Source organism: Elephas maximus, chromosome 4 (assembly GCF_024166365.1).
Source record: "Elephas maximus indicus isolate mEleMax1 chromosome 4, mEleMax1 primary haplotype, whole genome shotgun sequence".
Taxonomy (NCBI): domain Eukaryota; kingdom Metazoa; phylum Chordata; class Mammalia; order Proboscidea; family Elephantidae; genus Elephas; species Elephas maximus.
In genome coordinates, this window is record NC_064822.1 from 63950862 (window position 1) to 63959570 (window position 8709).

Here is an 8709-nt window from a genome sequence, read left to right on the forward strand (position 1 = left end):
CCCTTGTTCTGTTCAAATGACTGCCTCTTGGTCTATGTACAGGTTCCTCATGAGCACAATTAAGTGTTCTGGGATTCCCATCCTTCACAATGTTATCCATAATTTGTTATGATCCACACTGTTGAATGCCTTTGCATAGTCAATAAAACACAGCTAATCATCTTTCTGGTGTTCTCTGCTTTCAGCCAAGATCCATCTGACATCAGTAATGATATCCCTGGTTCCATGTGCTCTTCTAAATCCGGCTTGAATTTCTGGCAGTCCCCCGTCGATGTACTGCTGCAACTGCTTTTGAGTGATCTTCAGCAAAATTTTACTTGTGTGTGATACCAAAAAACAAACAAACAAAAAAAAACCCCCCAAAAACCCCAAACCCATTGCTATCGAGTCGATTCCGACTCATAGCGACCCTATAGGAAGAGTACAACTGCCCCATAGAGTTTCCAAGGAGTGCCTGGTGGATTCAAACTGCCGACCCTTTGGTTACCAGCCATAGCACTTACTTGCTACACCACCAGGGTTTCCTTGTGTGTGATAGTAATGATAATTTCCACATTCGGTTGAATCACCTTTCTTGGGAATAGGCATAAATATGGACCTCTTCCAGTCTGCTGGCCAGGTAGCTGTCTTCCAAGTTACCTTTTTTTTTTTTTTTTTAATTTTTATTGTGCTTTAAGTGAAAGTTTACAAATCAAGTCAGTCTCTAATACAAAAATTTATGTAGGCCTTGCTAAATACTCCTAATTTCTCTCCCCCTAATGAGACAGCCCACTCCTTCCCTCAATGCTCTCTTGTCGTGTCCATTCCACCAGCTTCTGACCCCCTCCGCCCTCTCATCTCCCCTTCAGATAGGAGATGCCAACATAGTCTGAAGTGTCTACTTATCCAATAAGCTCATTGTTCACCAGCATCTTTTTCTATCCCATTGTTCAGTCTAATTCCTGTCTGAAGAGTTGGCTTTGGCAATGGTTCCTGTCTTGGGCTAACAGAAGGTCTGGGGACCATGACCTCCAGGGTCCTTCTAGTTTCAGTCTGACCATTAAGTCTGGTCTTATTACGAGAATTTGGAGTCTGCATCCCACTGCTCTCCTGCTCCCTCATGGGTTCTCTGTTGTGTTCCCTGTCAGGGCAGTCATCGGTTGTAGCCGGGCACCATCTAGTTCTTCTGGTCTCAGGCTGATGTAGTCTCTAGTTTATGTGGCCCTTACTGTCTCTTGGACTCATAATTACCTTGTGTCCTTGGTATTCTTCATTCTCGTTTGCTACAGGTGGGTTGAGACCAATTGATGCATCTTAGGTGGCCGCTTGCTAGAGTTTAAGACCACACACGCCACTCTCCAATGTGGGATGCAGACTGTTTTCTTAATAGATTTTCTTATGCTGATTGACTTAGATGTCCCCTGAAACCACGGTCCCCAAACTCCCGCCCCTGCTATGCTAGCCTTTGAAGCATTCAGTTTATTCAGGAAACTTCTTTGCTTTTGGTTTAGTCCAGTTGTGCTGGCCTCTCCTGTATTGTGAGTTGTTTTTACCTTCACCTAAAGTAGTTCTTATCTACTATCTAATTAGTGAATACTTCTCTCCCTCTCTCCCTCCCCACTTTTGTAACCATCAAAGAATATTTTCTTCTCTGTTTAAACTATTTCTCAAGTTCTTATAATAGTGCTCTTAAACAATATGTGTCCTTTTGCAACTGACTAATTCCACTCAGCATAATGCCTTCCAGATTCCTCCATGTTATGAAATGTTTCACAGATTCACTGTTCTTTATCGATATGTAGTTTTCCATTGTGTGAATATACCATAATTTATTCATCCATTCATCCATTGATGGGCACCTTGGTTGCTTCCATCTTTTTACTATTGTAAACAGTGCTGCAATGAACATGGATGTCCATAAACCTGTTCGTGTAAAGGCTCTTATTTCTCTAGGATATGTTCCAAGGAGTGGGATTGCTGGATCCTATGGTACTTCTATTTCTAGCTTTTTAAAAAAGGAAGTGCCAAATCAATTTCCAAAGTGGTAGTAACATTTTACATTCCCGCCAGGAATGTATAAGTGTTCCAGTCTCTCCACAACCTGTCCAGCATTTATTATTTTGTGTTTTTGGGATTAATGTCAGCCTTGTTGTAGTGAGATGAAATCTCATTGTAGCTTTGATTTGTATTTCTCTAATGGCTAATGATCATGAGCATTTCCTCACGTATCTGTTAGCTACCTGAATGTCTTCTTTAGTGAAGTGTCTGTTCATATCTTTTGCCCATTTTTTAATTGGGTTATTTGTCTTTTTTGTAGTTGAGTTTTTGCAGTACCATGTAGATTTTAGAGATCAGGCGCTGACCAGAAATGTTGTAGCTAAAATTTTTTTCCCAGCCTGTAGGTAATCTTTTTACTCTTTTGGTGAAGTCTTTGGATGATCATAGGTGTTTGATTTTTAGAAGCTCTCAGTTATCTAGTTTTTCTTCTTCATTGTTAGTAATGTTTTGTATACTGTTTATGCTATGTATTAGGGCTCCTAATGTTGTCCCCATTTTTTCTTCCATGATCTTTATCATTTTAGATTTTATATTTAGGTCTTTGATCCATTTTAATTTTTGTGCATGGTGTAAGATATGGGTCTTGTTTCATTTTTTTTTTTTTTTTTTTTTGCAGATGGATATCCAGTTATGCCAGCACCATTTGTTAAAGCCATTGTCTTTTCCCCATTTAACTGATTTTGGGCCTTTGTCAAATATCAACTGCTCATGTGTGGATGGATTTAGTCTGGATTCTCAGTTCTGTTCTGTTGGTCTATGTATCTGTTGCTGTACCAGTGCCAGGCTGTTTTGACTACTGTGGCGGTATAATAGGTTCTAAAATCAGGTAGAGTGAGGCCTCCTATTTTGTTCTTCTTTTCCAATAATGCTTTACTTATCTGAGGCCTCTTCCCTTCCACATGAAGTTGGTGATTTCTTTCTCCATCTCATTTAAGAATGTTGTTGGAGAGGCGGGGCCAAGATGGCGGACTAGGTAGACGCTACCTCGGATCCCTCTCGCAACAAAGACTCGGAAAAACAAGTGAATCGATCACATACGTAACAATCTACGAACCCTGAACAACAAACACAGACTTAGAGATGGAGAACGAACAAATACGGGGAAGCAGTGGCTGTTTTCAGAGCCTGTAGCCAGCGTCCCAGTCAGGTAACCTTGGTGCCGGGCTTAGGTCTGGGCCCAGGGGAGCTGAACTTAAAAAACTTGTGACGGTGCAAAGAAGGGGTGCAGCCCTACCCCCTGAACTGACCCCGGGAGGGGGCCCAGCCGGTCCGCGTAGGTGGCGTGGCGACGTGGCTGGTGGGAGAAGTCCCCAGGAGGCAGTGACTGGATTTGGAGCTGGAAGTGCAGTGTCCCAGCTGGGGAAACTTGTTGCCGGACTTTTGACTGGGTGCTGTCACGGTGCAAACAGGGGGCGTAGCCCTACTCCCTGGAGCTAACCCTGGGAGGGGGCCTAGCCGGTCCGCGGAAGTGGCGCGGCGACGCGGCTGACAGGACGAGAAGTCCCAGGGAGGCAGCGACTGATGATTTTCGAGCCGGGAGTGCAGCGTCCCAGCAGGGGAACCTTGTCGCTGGGCTTTGGACTGGCAGCGGAGGATCTGACCGTGGCTTCAGTGGACCAGACCCCCGGGGACAATCTCCACACAGCCAGCACACATAGGCGACAGGCCCCTCAGTAGTCTCAGATAAAATAGTCGTTCCAAGCAAGATAAGCAACTTTAGCTATATTCCGGGGTGCCTTTTTTTTTTACTCTCCTGTTTCTCTGAACCCTCCCCCACCCTTCCCAGGCGGCTTCATTAACATTGGAATTGCCTGAGCCAGAGGGAGAACGGCTCCGGCTCCGCGGCGGCTTTGCTTTTCCCCTTTTTTTTTTTTTGGTCTTTTCCTAACCCATTCTTCCAGCCTGAGAGAAGTAACAACAAAAAACCCAGGGACCAAAAATCCATCCCTAATTGGACTAAAAACACAGAAACAGCTACAGCCAAGCATATATGATCCAAATCTTGGACTTTCATCCTTACAGGAAACAAGGTGGTGGTTATAATCCAAAGGCAGTTCTGATAGGGATCTGACTGCATTTTTTTTTTTTAGCAGATTTTCTGGAAAAACAAGTTTCCCAGGTCTGATATCTCTGCTTATTCAACAGAGCCCTAACTGACCCACAACAGGGAACTGAGGGCTGAAGCTCCCCCCAGACCACCTAGCCTCTTGCCTTAGGGGTCTAAGGAGGGTGACACCTACCAATCAGTAGAGGTACTTGCATTGGGGGCCTAAGGTACAGCTGCAGTGCCCTTCCACCAAGGTGCTACAGGAATAGAGGCACACCTACCTCACTGACACTTGGGGGAAGCCTGTCAGCATCCTGCCCCCCCGGAGGGTGAACCCTAGCTGCTAATAGAATCTGGTGCACACAACTATCACCACTACTTCTCGAGGTGGATAGATGTTAGGGTGCAGCACACACTTGATGACCCAAAATCAGATTCTACTCAAGAATAGTGAATAGACTCAGGCATATATATCTGGCAACAGCCCAAACCAGCTGGTAATAGGTCATAAGTAAGTCAAGGGCTACAACAAACAAGACAGCACAATCTAGTAGCCCATCCATGTATATTGAAAGAAAACAAAACAAGATAAGACTCAGTGAGCAATTACAGAATAAACTACTACTATTTTTTTTTTTTTTTATTAGTGATGGCTCGGAGACAGCAGTCGATATCAAACCACATAAAGAAGCAGACCGTGACAGCTTCTACAACCCCCCAAACAAAAGAATCAAAATCTTTCCCAAATGAAGATACTATCCTGGAATTATCAGGTACAGAATATAAAAAACTAATTTACAGAATGCTTCAAGACATCAGGGATGACCTCAGAAACGAAATAAGGCAAACTGCAGAAAAAGCCAAGGAACACACTGATAAAACAGTTGAAGAACTCAAAAAGATTATTCAAGAACATAGTGGAAAAATTAATGTTGCAAGAATCCATAGAGAGACAGCATGTAGAAATCCAAAAGATTAACAATAAAATTACAGAATTAGACAACGCAATAGGAAGTCAGAGGAGCAGACTCGAGCAATTAGAATGCAGACTGGGACATCTGCAGGACCAGGGAATTAACACCAACATAGTTGAAAAAAAATCAGATAAAAGAATAAAAAAAAATGAAGAAACCCTAAGAATCATGTGGGACTTTATCAAGAAGGATAACTTGCGTGTGATTGGAGTCCCAGAACAGGGAGGGAGGACAGAAAACACAGAGAAAATAGTTGAAGATCTCCTGACAGAAAACTTCCCTGACATCTTGAAAGACAAAAGGATATCTATCCAAGATGCTCATCGAACCCCATTTAAGATTGATCCAAAAAGAAAAACACCAAGACATATTATCATCGAACCTGCCAAAACCAAAGATAAAGAGAAAATTTTAAAAGCAGCCAGGGAGAAAAGAAGGTCACCTTCAAGGGAGAATCAATAAGAATAAGTTCAGACTACTCAGCAGAAACCATGCAGGCAAGAAGGCAATGGGATGACATATACAGAACACTGAAGGAGAAAAACTGCCAGCCAAGGATCATATATCCAGCAAAACTCTCTCTGAAATATGAAGGCAAAATTAAGATATTTACAGATAAACACAAGCTTAGAGAATTTGCAAAAACCAAACCAAAGCTACAAGAAATACTAAAGGAAATTGTTTGGTCAGAAAAGCAATAATATCAGATACCAGCACAACACAAGGTCACAAAACAGAACATCCTGATATCAACTCAAATAGGGAAATCACAAAAACAAATTAAGATTAATTAAAAAAAATGCTCATAACAGGGAATCATCGAAGTCAATATGTAAAAGATCACAATAATCAAAAAGAGGGACTAAATATAGGTGGCATAGAACTGCCACATGGAGAGTGATACAAGGAGATATAGGACAATACAAGTTAGGTTTTTACTTAGAAAAATAGGGGTAAATATTAAGGTAACCACAAAGAGGCATAACAACTCCATAACTCAAGATAAAAGCCAAGAAAAATGTAACGACTCAACAAACATAAAGTCAAACACTATGAAAATGAGGATCTCACAATTTACTAAGAAAAACGTCTCAGCACAAAAAAGTGGAAAAATGAAACTGTCAACAACACACGTAAAAAGGCATCAAAATGACAACAGTAAACACTTATTTATCTATAAATACGCTGAATGTAAATGGACTAAATGCTCCAATAAAGAGACAGAAAATCTTGGACTGGATAAAGAAACACGATCCATCTATATGCTGCCTACAAGAGACACACCTTAGACTTAGAGACACAAACAAACTAAAACTCAAAGGATGGAAAAAAATATATCAAGCAAACAATAAGCAAAAAAGAAGAGGAGTAGCAATATTAATTTCTGACAAAATAGACTTTAGACTTAAATCCACCACAAAGGATAAAGAAGGACACTACATAATGATAAAAGGGACAATTGATCAGGAAGACATAACCATATTAAATATTTATGCACCCAATGACAGGGATGCAAGATACATAAATCAAACTTTAATAGAACTGAAAAGTGGGATAGACACCTCCACAATTATAGTAGGAGACTTCAACACACCACTTTCGGAGAAGGACAGGACATCCAGTAAGAAGCTCAATAGAGACACAGAAGACCTAATTACAACAATCAACCAACTTGACCTCATTGACTTATACAGAACTCTCCACCCAACTGCTGCAAAGTATACTTTTTTTTCTAGCGCACATGGAATATCCTCTAGAATAGACCACATATTAGGTCATAAAACAAACCTTTGCAGAATCCAAAACATCGAAATATTACAAAGCATCTTCTCAGACCACAAGGCAATGAAACTGGAAATCAATAACAGAAAAACTAGGGAAAAGAAATCAAATACTTGGAAACTGAACAATACCCTCCTGGAAAAAGACTGGGTTATAGACGACATCAAGGAGGGAATAAGGAAATTCATAGAAAGCAACGAGAATGAAAATACTTCCTATCAAAACCTCTGGCACACAGCAAAAGCAGTGCTCAGAGGCCAATTTATATCGATAAATGCACACATACAAAAAGAAGAAAGAGCCAAAATCAGAGAACTGTCCCTACAACTTTAACAAATAGAAAGTGAGCAAGAAAAGAATCCATCAGGCACCAGAAGAAAACAAATAATAAAAATTAGAGCTGAACTAAATGAATTAGAGAACAGAAAAACAATTGAAAGAATTAACAAAGCCAAAAGCTGGTTCTTTGAAAAATTAACAAAATTGATAAACCATTGGCTAGACTGACTAAAGAAATACAGGAAAGGAAACAAATAACCCGAATAAGAAACGAGATGGGCCACATCACAACAGACCCAACTGAAATTAAAAGAATCATATCAGATTATTACAAAAAATTGTACTCTAACAAATTTGCAAACCTAGAAGAAATGGATGAATTCCTGGAAAAACACTACCTACCTAAACTAACACATTCAGAAGTAGAACAACTAAATAGACCCATAACAAAAAAAGAGATTGAAACGGTAGTCAAAAAACTCCCAACAAAAAAAAGCCCTGGCCCGGACGGCTTCACTGCAGAGTTCTACCAAACTTTCAGAGAACAGTTAACACCACTACTACTAAAGATATTTCAAAGCATAGAAAATGACGGAATACTACCCAACTCATTCTATGAAGCCACCATCTCCCTGATACCAAAACCAGGTAAAGACATTACAAAAAAAGAAAATTACAGACCTATATCCCTCATGAACATAGATGCAAAAATCCTCAATAAAATTCTAGCCAATAGAATTCAACAACATATCAAAAAAATAATTCACCACGACCAAGTGGGATTTATACCAGGTATGCAAAAAATATATTAGAAAAACCATTAATGTAATCCACCACATAAATAAAAGACAAAAACCACATGATCTTATCAATTGATGCAGAAAAGGCATTTGACAAAGTCCAACACCCATTTATGATAAAAACTCTCACCAAAATAGGAATTGAAGGAAAATTCCTCAACATAATAAAGGGCATCTATGCAAAGCCAACAGCCAACATCACTCTAAATGGAGAGAACCTGAAAGCATTTCCCTTGAGAACGGGAACCAGACAAGGATCCCCTTTATCACCGCTCTTATTCAACATTGTGCTAGAAGTCCTAGCCAGAGCAATTAGGCTAGACAAAGAAATAAAGGGCATCTGGATTGGCAAAGAGGAAGTAAAAGTATCTCTATTTGCAGATGACATGATCTTATACACAGAAAACCCCAACGAATCCACCGGAAAACTACTGAAACTAATAGAAGAGTTTGGCAGAATCTCAGGTTATAAGACAAACATACAGAAATCACTTGGATTCCTCCACATCAACAAAAAGAACATCGAAGAGGAAATAACCAAATCAATACCATTCACAGTAGCACCCAAGAAGATAAAATACGTAGGAATAAATCTTACCAAGGATGTAAAAGACCTATACAAAGAAAACTACAAAGCTCTACTACAAGAAATTCAAAAGGACATACTTAAGTGGAAAAACATACCTTGCTCATGGATAGGAAGACTTAACATAGTAAAAATGTCTATTCTACCAAAAGCCATCTATACATACAATGCACTTCCGATCCAAATTCCAATGACATTTTTTAA